Source organism: Suricata suricatta, chromosome 8 (genome assembly GCF_006229205.1).
Source record: "Suricata suricatta isolate VVHF042 chromosome 8, meerkat_22Aug2017_6uvM2_HiC, whole genome shotgun sequence".
NCBI classification, from domain to species: domain Eukaryota; kingdom Metazoa; phylum Chordata; class Mammalia; order Carnivora; family Herpestidae; genus Suricata; species Suricata suricatta.
Window position 1 is genome coordinate 62528221 of NC_043707.1, and position 17222 is coordinate 62545442.

The window sequence follows — 17222 nt, forward strand, 5'->3', positions numbered from 1 at the left end:
TTTAGAAGTTTTATAATTCTTATTCATGTAGTCATTGTATTTCCTTTTCTAATGATTTTCAAATACACAAGAAATAAACAAGAGGTTGCATTTTTTTTAAAGTCTCCAAGTAAAGTACATGTAGCCTAATACTTAAGTATGATCAGAACATGCAGGAAAGTGTGCTTCCCTAGAAAATGGACTGTCTTAGGAGAGGTCTGCATTTTAGTGTTCACGTGGTCAAGGAAAGCAATTTAATAACAAATAAAGCTTGCTGAATTTTGCATCTCTGCTTTTTAGACAGCAACTCTTAACTTTCAGACATGCAAGCTATGAAGACTTTCCAAACTCTGGGGCTGGAATTTATTTTATTTAACACATTTTTAAATGACCCAGAAAAAGGGTAATATTCTGCAGTGATCATTCAACTTAAGCAAATATGGAAGGATAGGCTTGCTAATAAACTTTGGAAAGACCTATTGAAGCTGTGTGACAGAGTGTTTCATTTGTCAGTAGAGACACAGGAGGGAATATTATAAGATAATATATCCACATTAAAAAAAATTGAAATCAGGTGCTTGGGTGGCTCAGTTGATTGAGCAATTGACTCTTGATTTCGACTCATGTCATGATCTCAAGATCATGAGATTGAGCCTCTTGTCAGGCTCTGCGCTAGGTGTGGGGCCGGTTTGGTTTCCCTCTCTCCCTCCTCCTCTGCCCCTCCTCTGCTCTCATGCTAGTGGGTGCACATGCTCTATCTCTCAAAAAAAAATCTGAAATCGTTCATTTTTGGTTCAAAATTTCTCTGAATTCTAGGAAAGAAGTAATTCTAGAGTGACTCCTGAAATCAATTAAAAAAGTAAAAACAAATTAGAAGGCGTAAGAGTGGCTGAGAAGAATGGCAGTCAAGTAAATGTGGATCACACCCAGGGAGAACTGAAGCCACGGAAAGACCAAGAGAATATGTACAGAATGAAGAGCAAATAGCAGTGCAGACATTAAGGTAATGTAGTGTGTCAGAGTTGCCAAGACAGGAAAGAATGTAAAGAAATAGAGTACGCTCAACAATGTCATATGTGGCAGAGAAATAAAAAGAACGATCCCTGGAAAGGGCTAATGTCTTGATATTTGTCAGGTCATCAGTGACAGTGACTATAAAATATATTAAATAAATAGAACATCTCAGTCCAAAGGTGAGAGAGGTTTTAATCAAAATTTATTAGATGAAAGATCCAAAAAGGGTAACTCTCACGGACTTGTTCATTGCCTCCTGTAGAACTGGAACGGGGGGCATCCTTTGGGATTTAAAAGAAGAAAAATGTGAAACAAGTAAATGGTACTAGAACTTTACATAACGGATATTGAAATTATGGAAATGTATTACTTCAAGATTCAATATAGGTTGAAATAAGAATGTATTTTAAAAGGTTTAGCTACATGCTTGGATGATAGATTTCTGATGAGTTCTCGAGGAAAACGTCTTGGCATTCTGCTGTTAACATAATGGAGAGCAAACATGCCCTCCCACAAACCATTTGTTTACACCGTTTTTAGAGACAGAATTCTCCAGCCAGTAAAGCTGAAATGTGTACCAGTACGACATTTCTTATTAGTTTGTGTGAATAATTGCATATTTTTAAAAGTATGAAAAAAATTACAAATCTCTTACACCAAAAATAGCAGTTGCTTAGATCCCTTGGGAAAATGCCACCTGATAAATTAAAGATGAATCGATGATTAAGGCCAAAGAAAGAACTGCAATAACAACAGAAAACTGTCCTTTCTAATCTGGAGGGGAAGGAAACAAGGTTTCACTTTCTAATTTATTTTCTTTCTAAATGAAAAAGGTTTTAAAAATGTACACAATGAGCAGAACTGCCAGGAATTATTGGTGTGTTTCATTACAGATATTTTAAATTAATCAAACTTTTCTTAAATTAGAGAGGATTGTCAGAGAGCTTTAATTCTAAGGAATTCAGTGTATTTTATAGACATCAAAACCTAATTACTGGTAAGTTTCTTAGCAAAATCTTATGTGAAAAGAAATCACATTTCTGTTTTACAAATTGAGAAATTGAAAAATCGATAGCTTGTTCTGAATTACCTCCTGACTGCCCCCGCTCAAATTTTATTTAGTTGGAGGAAGCAGAGAGAGTGGGATGAAACCCTTTAACAGAGGGATTTAGAAGATTTAAGTGGCATTCAGTCTAACCATGGGTTCCATGGTAACCATATGGGCTATGCAAGCTGTTCAAAGAATAGCCAAAACATTTAGGTGGACAGGGTGTCAAGCCAACCAACGTTGAAATTTGAACACTGTGATTCTCCTGGCCTGAAAGCCAAGCTTGCAGCACAAGTACTAGGTGGTGGAGTCTTTTTTTTTTTTTTTTTTTTTTTTTTTTTTTTTTTTTTTTGGCTATTCTAGCCAATGTGAATCATTTAAAAACTAAAGTATCAGAAAATTGTCCCCTCTAGTAAAAACCCATTCCAGTTCTGGAAAGTTGGTCTTGCTTCAACTCTGTTCTTGGATAAAATTTGGGAGGGCAGCTGGCACGTTTTCCTTCCCTTGGTCAGCTAAAACAATCAAGCCAGGGGCAATTTGCTGTGCTCCGAAACTGGGGAAACTGAGGTGCAAGCGAAATGCCACTGAGATGTAGACAGGCTACAAATAAGACTGAGATCCATCTCATTGAGCAGAATCATCTGTACCCATGTAGTTCTGCGTGCCTTCAAATCAGTCATCTCTAGTCAATGGTTATTGTGAGTCTACGCAAGGACGTGTGTTATAATGTGTCTATGGGGCTGAAGGGTTGGGGAAAGCATTGTTCAAAGGATAAGTATAATTCGAAGAGCTCATGTTCCAACTGGGGAAGAATAGAAGGGGAGAGAAACACTACAATATAATATAATGAATACTTTGGGAGAAGTGAGTACAAATTGCCAGAGGAGCACTGAACAGAGAGTCACTTTATGTTTGGGCAATCTGGGGAAGATTTCAAAGAGAACGGGAATTTTGAAAAATGAGTTGGAGTTTCTGTGCCAGAGAAGTGGGGATGAGTGGTGGAGTTGGGGTGTCTAAAGGTCTTGCCAGACCAAGAAAAATACAGATAATTTTACCCTCTATATCTGCTCTTTCCTGTTTTAGATAACAAGTATTTTGAAGGCAAAGACCATAATTAAAGCACCTTTCTATCCCCTACCATATCTAGTCTAGGGCATTAGAACTAGTAAGTTTCTAGTAAATGGATATATTTTTCAATAATTGTGGTTTAGATGATTTCCGAATCTACCACTTTCACAAATGTGAATATTTTCCCCATTACTAATAGGATAACACATTTTAGGTGACTAATACTTTTTGTTCAGTTGGGTCTTAGAGATTAATGGCTCTGATCCTGTGTGAGAGTCTCTTTATCAGCACAAGGCTTTTGTTACATTTCTAACTTGAAATAAATTACCTGAAATTTCAATTTGTCTTGAATTCTGTGGAGGTCACGTTCTGTCACCCTTGAATAGCAGCAGCTTTGATGGTACCTGTCTCAATAAGGAAAAGGTGGGGCAGTCAGTGAGATATGAGCATCAGCCAGAACCTAATCCTTGGGGCCCTCGTCACACTCATCACACAGGGAGAAACAATGCCGTCTCATTTCACGGAGCCCTCCCAAGGCAAGTCCTGCCCCCCACCTCCCAGCCATCATACAGTAGCAATACTAAGAATAAAAGAAATATGGACATGTATAAACAGGCATATGTCAAAGGACTCCTAATTAGAAGAGGTTTCATAACTTTTCATCAAAGAAATATATCCAAATCATCCAGTTTTTGTCATTGGAAATGGGCTGATTTAGTAAATAATTTCAGACTACTGTATAGGTAGTCAGTTAAATCCATCTGATTTACAGATAACTGCATTTCAAGATATCTTTCTCTGATTATATTTGAAAAATTGTATGATTAGGTACATAAAAAGACACTGTACTGTGCGGATACATATACAAACTTCTGTATGTTAAGACGTTTTGACATCCTAAAAGTAATCTTTCTGGCTGAGGGCAGGGACTGCCTCTCCCAGGGCTAGCCAGTCGTGAAAGGGGCTCAGTGAGGAATATGCCTTTGAGATATAAACTACCCAGCGTAGAGCTGCACCTCCTCTGCGTGGTCTCTTCATCCCAGGAAACAATACTCCCCTGCCTTAATCATTCAGGGCTAGGTACCAGACAACTAGGAACTGCCCCTTTAGTTTAGAGCCCCCCGAAATTATTCAAACTAGCCAGTCTTAAGCTGTTTACCCGCCTTATCTTGCCTTTCCTATGGAAACAGCACGAAAGGCTCTAGTCTCAACTACGTCTTGCCCCTGTCTTCTGTCTCCTGACCACTCTGTGTCCGTCCATGTGTCCCTGCACGCCATGCCTCCCACCTCTTGGTCCTGTGACCAGAATAAGCTTCATTTTCCTGAGCTTCTCCTTTGTCTCCTTTCATGGCCATACCCGACTGACCATCTCATAAAAGAATACAAAACACCTGACAAAGAGGAAGGTTTAAAATTTAGGATACAAAATAGTATCTGTTATGTGACAAATTTTAAATTAATTCTTTTGGAAAAGCAGTTACCGTTGCTATTTGAGATTGAAGCAATATATTCTAGTGAAGATTAAATTAAGTGACAGTGTCAACCAACATCAAGGGACATTGTTTGAGTCCTTAGGCTCCCAGTTACTCTTTGACAAATTCTACTCAGAAACTTGTGCGCACAGGCAAATGTTTGTTACTGTTCACCTGTCAAATGTCTCCCCACTCCTAGTCAGTTCAGCCAGTACTGGGAGCGTCACTTGGAGCTGATTATTTCTTTTTTCACTTTAATTGTATCTACCTTGATTTTCTTTTTTGCCACCTTCATTTCATAAGCAATATTGGGAAATGGAAAGCATGTGAAGTTTGAAGTTAGATACCCTTGAGTCTGAATCCTAATATATTCATTCATTTATCCATTCATGGTTTTTGAAGTCAGAGGTACAGTGGTTCATGCACTGGCTTTGTTACATATTAGGTGAGGATTATGGAAAAGTTTCATAACTTCTATGAGAATTTATTTTCTTGTCTATAAAATGGGGATGTAAATCTCAGTTGACATTTATTGAGTGTTGTCAGATGTCAAACATTGTATATACATTATCTCATTTTATACTCACAGCAACCCTATGAAGTAGTTACTGTTTTCCCCCCTGCTTGGAAAAAAGTGAGTCTTATCAAAGTTAAATAATTTCACCAAGGCTATACAAATAATAAGGGAGATGAGGATTAGAATCCAGGTCCATTTTTCCAAAGTATTTGTTTTTATGCATTCTCCTTTTATTTAGCAACAGTGGCTTTTAACCTTCTGAACCTTGTAGATCAGAATTACCTAAGGAGGTGTTTTTTTTAAAAATCATAGCTGATTTGGGGAACTGTAAGCTATCTAAGTAGGCCTGGTTAGGTACTGCAAATTAATTGTTTTTAAGTTTCATTGATGATTCTAATGTGTATCTAAGATTGAGAAACATTGCCTTAAAAGAATGACATATTTTATGTGTAATGGAAAGGAGAATTTGAAATGCAGAAGTGATATTTATGCTTTGACAGTATTTTTATTGACTAGTCTAGTGAGTCCAAGGTATCTACCTGCCTTGGAAATGGTGTCAGAACAGAAATGCAGAGAGGAATGCTTAGTATTCAGCCCTATTACCCAAATAGGATTTGTCAGAGGACAAAGCTTTAAGAACCAGGCTATGTCAGGACAGACATCAATGGACAAAGCACAGCATTTTCAAAACTGTCACATCTCAGTATGGGACCCTGTCACCAGCTTTCTGTTTTACGTGAATGACCACAATGTTGAAGGCCTGATAGCTTTGCAGAAATATGCTTCTGGTCACAATGTGGAACAGAGATATAAGGCATGGATAGAATATGGAAAAAAGTTGTAGTAAACATCTCTATAAAAAACACAGATTATTACAATTTGGGATATGCTATTACATTCATTTTCTAAAAATTTTGTTACCACAGAATAATTTTAGAATGCTACCAGTTAAAGCAAAGCAAGGGGAAATGTTGGCTAATCATCATATTTTTATCTTTTTATAATAATAAATGTTAATGAAGTTCCTTATTTAGCTATTATCTAATGCACTTTAAATAAGTGGTAATTACTTTATTATTAGCCAACCTTAGCTCTTTGGTTAATCAATTCAAATGGCATGCCAAGGAAGAGATATTTAAAAATTCAGCACTGAACATATAAGCAAGTTAATTTGGTAACATTATAGTCAAGCTAAAAAGTTCTTTTGATCATATGGCGTAAAATAATGAGTAAATGGCTATTTAATAATTAGTTTGAATTTTACCTGTTAACAATAAAATGTTTAAAATTTCTTTTGAGTAAATGCAGAGTTTGACTGCCCCTCTCAAGTCTTGACAATGTGTCTTTTCCTGAACGTTTTACAAAGGCATCTATATAATTAAAACAAACGGAATTGAATTTTTGTGGGTGGGATATGATTTTCCAAAGATTTGATACAAAAAGGATTTCTCAGAGTGTGTTTACTTACAGATATAAAACTGTGAAAAAGCCTTTGAAATTCATATACAAAATCGTCTGATACACTTGTTTAAGACTTCAATACAATGGGTGGATGCAAGTCTCTTGAATAGATTAGGTGTCGAAATATGCCAAAACCATAGTATTGGCAGCTTTCATCCCTTTTAATATGTTAGAGAATGAAAATATTTCTGATGCTTCTGTCAGAAGCTTTCTTGAATCTTGACCTAATCTGTTGGGATGATTTAAGAATTTAAAACTTGCTGTTTCTGTCTCTGGCTAGTTAACTTCATCATTTAGCTCTCTCCAAGGCTAAAGACACATAGCAAAAATAGCTCTTACATATCAACATTTAAATGAAAACAGCCTCTATATCATGCAGAGTAGAATATTTGCTAATCAAATGTTCGCTGTGGCAATACTTATAGAACTGTAGCGGAGAACATCTGACCAAGTGTTAATGCTTTGCAGGAAAAGAAATGATGTTATTTGCTTTGGATATAAAGTCATTTCTTTTTAAAAATTAGCCTATTTAATGCATGGGAGATTGCCATATTCCTTCATTTAATGTTGCATTCTCTATAATGATTTCTGATTACCAAAATGCATAGTACAAATGCTAATCAGGACCCTTTTCACAACAAGTGCGGATGCTGAGTGCCTCCTACGAGTTTAATCACAGTGTGTGATTCACACAGTAATGGGTCATAATTGCCCCCCACCACGCTGTCTTGAGGGTCCCGCTTCATTTTATTACCAGTGGACCTTATCAACCGCTGAAATCTACTGCTATTGCTTTGAAGGTTGCAACCAATCACTACATGCATAATTATTCCCAAATAAGGATGCCCAAGAAGGGTGAAGGATTGTATTTGTTCTCTCCCCAGTTTTATAATAGATTAAAAAATGAATAGCAGTATTTATATAATTTTCTATTACCTTTAATTTTTTCTTACCTAGAGAGACAGTCTGATTGCCATCCAGGTAATTGAATTAAATCTAGTTGGTAGCTAATGTACAGATGCATTAGGACTTTTTTTTTTTTATCCCTGTTAGCTTCAGACATCTTAAGGTTCATTTTCTCTTTAATACCTAGTGAGCTATACATATAAATCACTATCACTTTAGAGACTAGCAGCCTTCGTAATTTTTTTTCTAAATGAAACTTGGAGGATTCCAAACTTTGTAACTCATTTTTGTAAGTTGTTAGGAGTAAACTGGCCAGCTGTATGGCCTGGGGAACTGTGGTGTCCACTTGACAAACTAGTGTGTGCATCGAGTAAGTGGCTGTCCAGGTTAGTAGTATCTCAGCGTTCCCTTTCTCCTTAAGTAACTACCTTTCATCTACACACACACACACACACACACACACACACACACACACACACGATGGTTTGTTGATTACTAAAGCTATTTTAACAAGCACAAGCGATTTGGGTTTCATAATTAGAGAAATCAGGCAATAAATATTTATTGAGCACCTTCTATGTGCCAGTCATTGTCTAAGATGCTGGTAAAAGAGTAAAGAGCAAGAAAAATGATTTGGGGGTGTAATTATAGAGTGTAAAATTATTTTAGAAATAGAGAAGGAGCATTGTAAATGTACTAGTTTACAATTCAGTAAATTGTTTCCAACTGTTCCTTATTTAAAATTTTTTAAATGTTTATTTATTTTTGAGAGAGAGAGAGAGGGAGAGAGAGAGAGAGTGCAAGTGAGAGAGGACCAGAGAAAGAGGAAGACACAGAATTCTAATCAGGGTCCAGGCTCTGAGCTGTCAGCACAGAGCGTGACGTGGGGCTTGAACTCATACCTGGAGATCATGACCTGAGCCAACGTTGGAGGCTTAACTGATTGAGACCCTCAGGCACCCCCGAATTGCTCGTTATTTAAAGTTAATGATTAATTTTACATTATATAAATTTCACTTCAACAATAAAAAAAGAGACATCCCTGCCCTCTAGGATCTTATAAACTAGTAAGGGTAGAGGGAATACACAAAAGTAATAAGGTAGTTTAAATTCACAATAATATATAAATGACAGCAAGGTTGGATGGGGGTAGGGCTGGGGGGCAGCAAAGGACTACTAAAGTTGGAATGAATAAATAACAGAAAGCTTTAGAAAGAACAAATATCCAGGAGAAGGTGACTCCAGAACAATTGCCTACTTAAATTGTATCTCAGACTCACTCTGCTTTTTCTTCTTTATATTTGGGCAATAGCAGAATTTTAGCTAGGTTTTAAGATTTTGACTTTGTAATTTAAAAAAGTCTTAATTATCAAGAGTATTGCTGGTAGTTCCTCAAATATTAAAACACAGGATTATCATATGACCCAACAAAACTACAGGTAAGTATACATTCTATAAAATTGAAAACAGGCACTCAACTCCATGTACACGTGTGTTCCTAGTGGTTTTATTCACAGCAGCCAAAAGAAAGAATTTGTCCAAATGTTCATCAGTGGGTAAATAGGTAAAGAAATTGTGGTATATATACACACATTAGAGTATTATTCAGCTATGAAAAGGAATATGTATACATAACACAGTAAAAACACACTCAAAACACGCTAAGTAAAAGAAACCAGAAGCAAAATATCACATATTATGTTTGTATTTATGAAATACATATAATATCTAAATCTATAGAGATAGAAAACACATTTGTCACTGCCAGAGGCTGGGGATTGGAGGAAGAGGACTGGGGAATAACTGTGTAATCAGTATAGGTTTTTCTTTTGGGGTGTAAAATTATTTGGGAACTAGAGAAGGTGGTTGCACAATGTTATAAATGTACTAATTTATAATTCAGTGAATTGTTTGGAATCGTTCACTTTTGAAGGTGATGATTAATTTTGTTGTGTTAATTTCACTTTGATAATAAAAAAAGTATTGCAAGATGTTACAGGTAAGGTAGCTGTGCAAATATGGAATGTTGTGGGGTACCCTCATTTACTTATTGATTCATTCATTTATTTAACACATACTCATTGTGTGCATACTATTTGCCAAGTACTGTACTAGGTGTACTATGCATCTGGATGTGTCCATCAAGGTAGACTTAGTTGGTGTCTTCTTAGTTCACTGTGTAGGTGGGATATAGACAAATCCAAGTATTTTATATGGAGCATCGAAATTTTCCTTCTTGGAATGCCCACCTCATGCTTTACAAGTTAACTATAAGTTTTCTAGTTATAAATAGCAGTTTTTTTTCTCTTTAGTGCATAGACGTTTGTTTAGGTACCAATTTTCAAAGCTAGATGCCACAATCACTTCTTAAAATTCAGCACTGAACCCACCATGTTAGTAAACAAAATGGATATTTGGGTCACTAAGGATGTGTCTACACAGCACAAATTTCTGCAGATGTAAATTCCAACCCCCATTCAATCAAAATCTATAGCACTGCATTTCCCCCCCAAATACTTTCCACAGAGAACTCACTTAGCAAGTTTTATAGTCAAGAGAGGGAAATACTCCATATAATATTCTCATGTTCTGTATTGTAGAGCCCCAGTATAAATTAGTATTCCATACCCTCTGAAGAGCTGTACAGAAATACATTTATTTTACCTTACTTAAGCCAAGATTTCTTAAAGTTACTTCACCATAGGATTTCTTTTTTTGTTTGTTTTTGCACAAATACCTATAATTATCTGAAAGAACTGGTATTATGTGGGTCACAGACTGTGAAATGCAGGTTTAGTCCTCTAAAGCTCTTCCATAAGTTGGCCCTTCCATTACAGCCAAATAATTTACTTAGCACTGTCACAGAGTAGGCTAATGCTCCCATCCGCTGAGTTGGCTTTCTTGCTCTACACTGCACTTATCACTGCTGAGATTATATTACTTACTGTTTTGTGTAATCACGGTTGCTTTATCTAGAGCATAAACACTACAAATGTAGCAACTTCCTATGTTTTGCTCACTGCTATATCTCAAGTTTCTAGAACAAAGCCTGGCACCTAGTAGGTGATAAATATACCTTTGTGGAATGAATGAATGGAGGAGGTGCTAAAAAATACAGGTTTATTTATTGGTTAATTCTTAATACATGAATCTTGTAAATATTACGTTCTTGTTCTGCTAAGAGGAGATTTGAGCAGATACGTAGTATAATCAGAATGGTTTAATAGGATTCTGAAAACAGCAATTTCACTTACCAGTTGGTCAGTAATTTCCTTTTCTTGATACTATGATTATAACAGATAATAATATTAACATTAATAAAAATAATGTAAGGATGTGAACTGCCAAGAACATCTTGGGGAGTACATGAAACAGGATTGGATTTATTGTCTGTCGGTGACTTTATTTTGCTTTATGACTAAAGAGTTGGAGAGAGCCTGGGTAAACTGACATTTTCTCCAACGTGACAGTGAAAGCAGCCATGACTAAGCATTAGATGACCCCAGTCCAGGTCCAACTCTGCCATTAGCCGCTGGGTAAATCATCGTGTAACTCATGTTTCTGGGCTTCTCTTTTGTCATTTGTAAAATAACAGGACTAGACTAGCGTGTCTTTCAGGGACCTTCTATATTCTACATTCCAGGATTCCCACAGTTCTGGATCAATTACTTTTCTCCTTTATAAATCAACCTAACTGCTTACTTTTATCACACTGTTTTGAATTCTTTCTCTGTGGCTACATTTGTGGTCTCTTAGGAACTGACTTCAATAGGCCATTATCTGGGTTCACTGGGTCCTTGTTGTTATTCTGAGGTCAGCTTCGGCCCACTCATTTGCCATCCATCACCAGTCTCCAGACCTCCCAAACAAAACCTCTTGAACAAATCATCACTTTCAAGGGTCAGGCTGAGGGTCAAACATCCCTAAAAGCACATTTCCCACCAACTAGCATTTGGTGTACAGACTCTCATCACTCAGAGTCCCAAATCAACTGAGTCCTGGGGGTTCCACTTGGGAAATCAGTCACATTGTCAGCTCTGTCATTTCATTCCTGCCCATTCAGTTTATGGAGAGGATCTGTGTGGCGCATATAGATTAAACCAGGCCGCCTTCTCTGCCTCTTCCTTCGAGGACGAGGCCGGGTCAGTCTTGTCTCCCCACGGGAAATTCCGTCCTGTCCTGTTTTGCTTTAAGAGCCCCAGGATCTCTGACCAGGGGTCTCACGCCTCTGTTTTCTGTTTCTGTTTTTCTCTGATGGGGATCTTCCAGGGCCAGCTCCGCTGAGGTCATTCAACCTCAGACTTGAGCTTTTTTTTTTTTTTGAGCAGCGTCCAAGTGGGAGGGGAAGAAGACAGCACGGAGCAGGGGAAGCTCTGTGAATGGATATTTTGTAGCCACATTATCTTTGTTGTCTCTCAATTGCAAAGGTCCTTGTGACAAAATGGCTTCTTTGTGTTGGCTTATGTGGAGGAAGCCTCCTGTGTTCAGTTGTCGGCACTAATGTTGAATCAAATGTTAATGTGAAAGCAGTATGTTAAAATAAGAACTATTCTAAATCTATGAGAGGGAAGACCATGAAGCAGTGAATACCCCTTTAAAATAGTGTCTTCTTGTTAAATACCAAAAATTAGTACCACTTTGCTGGTTCTAAACATCGAGTCTAAAGCGAAAACCATTTTGAGAGTCCCACAATGGATTTTTCGGAGTTCTTAAAAGCATTATCATAAAACTTCCATATATTCTAAAATAATTAAACACAAGTTCTTCGAGATTTCTTGCCAAGGTCATTTGGAGATTATTCCCTGAGCTACTTTGTTTGAAATAAAAAAAACTGTAATGTGAATTGTAATTACTTAGAACATTGTAGAAGAAAGCTACAGTAAATTCCTTCACAGTTGAACTAAACTGTTTAACACATGGAATGTCTAATTGACAATTCTGTACCAAAGTGTAAATTTGTCAAGGAAGGATACACAACAAGTTTTTTTTAACATCTCAGTGAGTGCTGTTGTGATTTGGATCTATTACTTCTGAATATTGCATGAAGCTGACAAGCACTTGTCATTTAAAGACCACATGGAGGCATTTAGTTTTCCATTTAGACATAATAACACATTATGCAAATAAGCTTGCAAAGGAAAGCTGGAGGCTGACATGAAATAAACTGTCAAACACAAGTTGCTAATAAATGAACATTTCTTTATAGATTGTCTTAATTTGGGGAGTTGAAAAATACATTTGGCTGCGGTGAATCAGGGACCTTACTATCGTGTACTTCGCTGAGGAAGCAATTTTTGACTTTACAACAACATTCCTTCCCTCCAATTATAAAACAAGAGGTTTTCGCTTAAAGAAAACTCCCCAAACTTAAATGAGAAAAAATACATTTAAAAGTAATTGTGTTTCCACACTTTCATGGTATAGAGATACCTTAGCTTGATTTATTCTCACGTGATTATTTGCTTCTCAATTTTGTGCTGTCTCTAATAGGTTTGACGCTTTTAATTTGGCCCAGATAGCAGGTTATTGGAATTCAGAGGAATTTTGACACTTGTGATTTTGATCAGACAGGGAATACATCAAGATCTCCTAGAAACCATCTTGACTTTGGATTATTTCTGGGAGCCTCTTTAAAAATGTGTATTCCTGGGTCCCGACTAAGACTGACCTAGTCAGAATTTCACAGAGTGGGGCCTAGGAATTTGCATTCTAAAAAAACAGCATAGTCATTCAATAGATATTGAGAATCTCTGGATCAGACGGTCCCTGAATGTCCATGACAAGTACCATTTCAAGATTGCTAGCACTGGAATTTGTATTGCAAATCATGTGTGACATGCAGTTGGGGATTGAGTTGTTCAGAGTGAGTCTGGCTCAAGACGGAGCATCTGCAGCTCAGGGAGGCTTTGTTCTCCGTTTGTCCTCATGAATCAGTCACTCCCAGGAAGAAATACGAGAACTACAACAAGGCTGAGCTCTTTCTCAGGGGTAATGGCGCATCAGGGCAGACCTGGTGGGGGATGGATTGATCCAACCGGAGAGCATAGCCAGGAAAAGGGGAAGGTCTACACCCCAGCTACAGGTGTAGCTTCCTCTCACCACCTGGAGTCTCTGTCCAGAGATAACCTTGAGGGCTTTTGGTTATTTGTTTTTACACATAGAATAGATAGTAAAAAGTTTCTTCAGTAGCCTTCAGACCTCTTCGAGAACCGATAAACCATCAGAACCAAGAACAGTTTTTAGATCCCTGGCTCTGCTGTGCTATTGGCTATTTGAGCAGTGGGGTCCAACTTTAATGCATTCATTTCTGCATCCTTCTATTTGACTTTTGAATTAGTCCCACTTTTTGTCCCTTGTTCAGATGCCTGAAGGAAGTCTCCCTTTGCAGGCAGCGTCTCTAACTCTGAAGTGCACTTGTTGCTTCTTCCAGTTGCAATCTCTTGTTTGCTTTAGTGTCTCAACCTCCATATTAACCAGACATTAGTCAGACTCCTTGGAGTCCTCTTCTCCACAAGGCTTCAACCTCAACCCTGTCCTTGCTGGGCCTCCATAGCCCAGTTGTAGCAAGAATCGTGCTAAGTCAGTTTAGTGAGAATCCTCCACCCTGGATGATATCTGATCAAATTCCTCACCCCCCAGGATCTGATCACCCTGCTATCCTCTCAGCAAGAATCGTACTAAGTCTGTTTAGCAACAGCCTGCTCTGCCCTTGATGTCTTGTTTTAGTAATATTTTGTTCACTGACCCCCCTCCTTCTCTTGGTTAGCTATCATCCCCAGCTGCCTTTGCTGTATTTGAGTGGAGTTGGGTACCATATCTCTCTCCTATTGTGATAACACTGAATAAAGACTTCTTCACTATTTTTACAAGTGTCAGAATAATTTTCTCCTTAATATTATGTGCACAGAGGATCCAAATTCCCATAAATAGAGGTTAAGAAACATCTAACCTAACCTTTTGTTTTACAAACAAAAATGGTGCCCAGAAAAACTGAGTTATTTAAAGATATTTTCTTCTTTTTGCAATGTAAGCCAGTTCCTTTTTGTACTACAGTGAATCATATCAGAAAAGCTGCTAACTTTCCCGGATTCACGTACTGTACTTTAAAGCCATGAATGTTCTGGTCATCCTGTTCTTTCTGTTTAATAGGTTGGAGAAAAAACAGCCATTTATCAAACTTATGAAGCTCAAACTATATAGTTAGGCAGAATTTCCAAAGAAGGTTTATGTATCTTCTATATATGAAATAGTATCCTGAAGCCAGAATTCTTCCATTAAAAAAAAATTCTCTCAACTCCTTTCTTTTTGATTGTATTGCTCTTTAGCAGAAGTTACCCAATAAAAGGCCTGAAGAGTAAACATATGGCAAGCAATTGTGATCACTCTTCCTTGCCCTGGCCAAAAGCTTATTAGATTATATTGATTTATCAGCTCTTTCCTTGCAGAAATAGCCTAATTAAATGCTTAGTATAGCCTTTGAAGATGAGTTCGGCTCAATAGATATCTTGGGTTCTAATTTTAGAAGCCCTCCCTTCCATGATTATATTTTGGATAATGAGAATTAAATGTTGAGGTCTTAAATTGACACACTTCTCATTCTTTAACATTTTATTTCCTAGAGCAGAAATGTTGTTGGAAGTCCAAGTTTAAATTGGGTCCAATCATAGAATATTTTTACCTTGAGTGCAAAGATTATTCTCTTGTTTACTGGGAGGTATATATGACTATTCTAATGTTCCTTCTTTCTCAAAAAGTTACTTGGGAAAATTTTCAAAGGCATTCTCTCTTAAGCTTTAGAGTGTGTATTTGCTGCATTCAGAACACACTATCTCCTTTTTTAGTAATGGATCAGTCTTTTTTTTAATGGACATTTTGTCTTTATAAAGACAAAGATAATATTGAGGACTTTTTTGTTTTGTTGTAAAGCCATGAGAGCTAATTTGTGGGCAAGTCTGACTTGGGCAGGGTAAAAGATAGGCTTGTAGGGTTGCTGTTAGGAAAAGGTAGGATATATATGGGTTTAGAGTAGTTGTGACTTTTTCTCTTTTCCTTCCCTTTCAGGAATAACAGGACTCAATTCTGTGGTAGTAAAGGTTTGGCAAATCCATATGGCACAATCAATCTTTAATCTAAGATAGTCTAAACCTTCAGGTTTTTGTGGGTTTTTTTTTTTTTTTTTTTTTTTGGCAGATAGTTTATCCCAGAGTAAATGTGAACACTGTTTTAAAAGTAAACTAAGCATCCCAAATACCTACCTTCTCATGGTTAAAAAAGTCTTGACGAGCCTTTGGTTCACAATGGTTCCTTGTTTTAAATTGTCCATTTGAGAGGTCTCTGTTAGAAATAGTTTTCTATGCTTACTTTCCCAATGGACAGTCGATTATATTTTAATCTCCTGGGAGATGACTGTGAGAGATGTAACTGCATTTGTACAACTGAAAACCAACAACAACGAAGAGAGGTTTTATTCTCTCCCTTTGGTTCCTGTGAAATTAAGGGCATCATCAACACTCCAGGGCATTTGAAAACAAATTTCCTTTTTGGAGGCTTTGATGGCCAGTAAATGGGCTGCGGATTTACCACGCTTCATAGAGCTGAAGGAACCTTGCTTCAGCTCCTCTTGCTAGACATTCACACATGGTATAATGCTGCCTCCACTTTCAGTTCAAAGCAAGCGTCGTCTCCTGGGTTTTCACTTAGCTTCTATTGCTGCTTCTCATTTATTTTGAGATAACAGTTCACTTCAAACTAGATAATCTTCTGATCAGAAAAAAAAAAACTCGTTCTTTTCCTTCATAAAATAACCTTTTCTTTGAAGACACAGTTCAGTAAATCCAATAAATTTTGAGGCAGCATGACTTTTCATTGGCTGAGTACTACGATAAAATATGAAAAACAAAGTCTTTTAAAGACGCTTTTGGCAAAAGACTTTCTTTTGCTAAGTTTAGAAAACCCATTTTATACATAAAATGGTTTGATAACATTAGCCCCCAAGTATTTTAGTTGTATCTGAGCAGTTTCAGCTTTTGAACTTTGTATGTGGAACAATGGAAGAGAAAGCAAGACATAACGCATGTGGTTTGTTATCGAGAAGGATAAAGGAAGTTCAAACATGTATTCAAAATGCTGTTTATTAAACAGCAGATCCTCAGAAATTCATTTTAGAAGTTGAAAAAAAATATCAAGATCCACTTTAAAAGTGCAACTTGAATCCATGGTCTAGAGGATGACTCAGCTGCTTGAGCCTGAGAATGAGTGTTACTGATGGCTGTTTGGGGGTGTCATCCACTGTGACTGTCCGCGAACCAATGATTTCTTTCAGAGGTTAGCAAATAAAGTCCACTGAAAACAATCCTAGGTGTGCTTGGGAATAACAAAATCCACACTAAAAACAACCGTGTGCTTTCTGCATGGGAAGCCTGAACATGAAGCTCGTTAAAAAAGTTGTTTTGAGAGTCACAACTTTGGATTCTGCCCAGTCTCCTGCAAATGAGAATGTAAATAAACATCTATTGGTAATATGTATGCAAAATTCTGGGCAACATAGTTTGAGATTCATTGCAAAGTCCCTGAACATGCTGATAAATGATCTGACTGCATGCAACTAGAATCATAATTAAAGTTAAAGTTTAAATTTATACTAATGCTTTGTGAACTCCTGGCTGATAAAAAAAAATACCAGTGAATATTCAGTTGGAGTTTCCGTTTATGGAATGATTCTTCATTCATCATGATATGATTTCTGTAAGGTTCTGTG

The 17222-nt window shown here is 37.1% G+C and overlaps 1 long non-coding RNA gene across 2 annotated transcripts in view; it reads right to left on the reverse strand.

Moving 5' to 3' along the window:
• Nucleotides 1–1173: 1173 nt before the first annotated feature.
• LOC115299103 overlaps nucleotides 1174–17222 on the reverse strand; it is a 52348-nt gene continuing 36299 nt past the window's right edge. For both annotated transcript variants that reach the window (XR_003911984.1, XR_003911985.1), the window contains exons 3-4: nucleotides 3438–3513; nucleotides 1174–1274 (exon numbers count right to left, since the gene is read on the reverse strand). This is a non-coding gene — a long non-coding RNA (uncharacterized LOC115299103). The remainder of the gene's footprint in view (nucleotides 1275–3437; nucleotides 3514–17222) is intronic.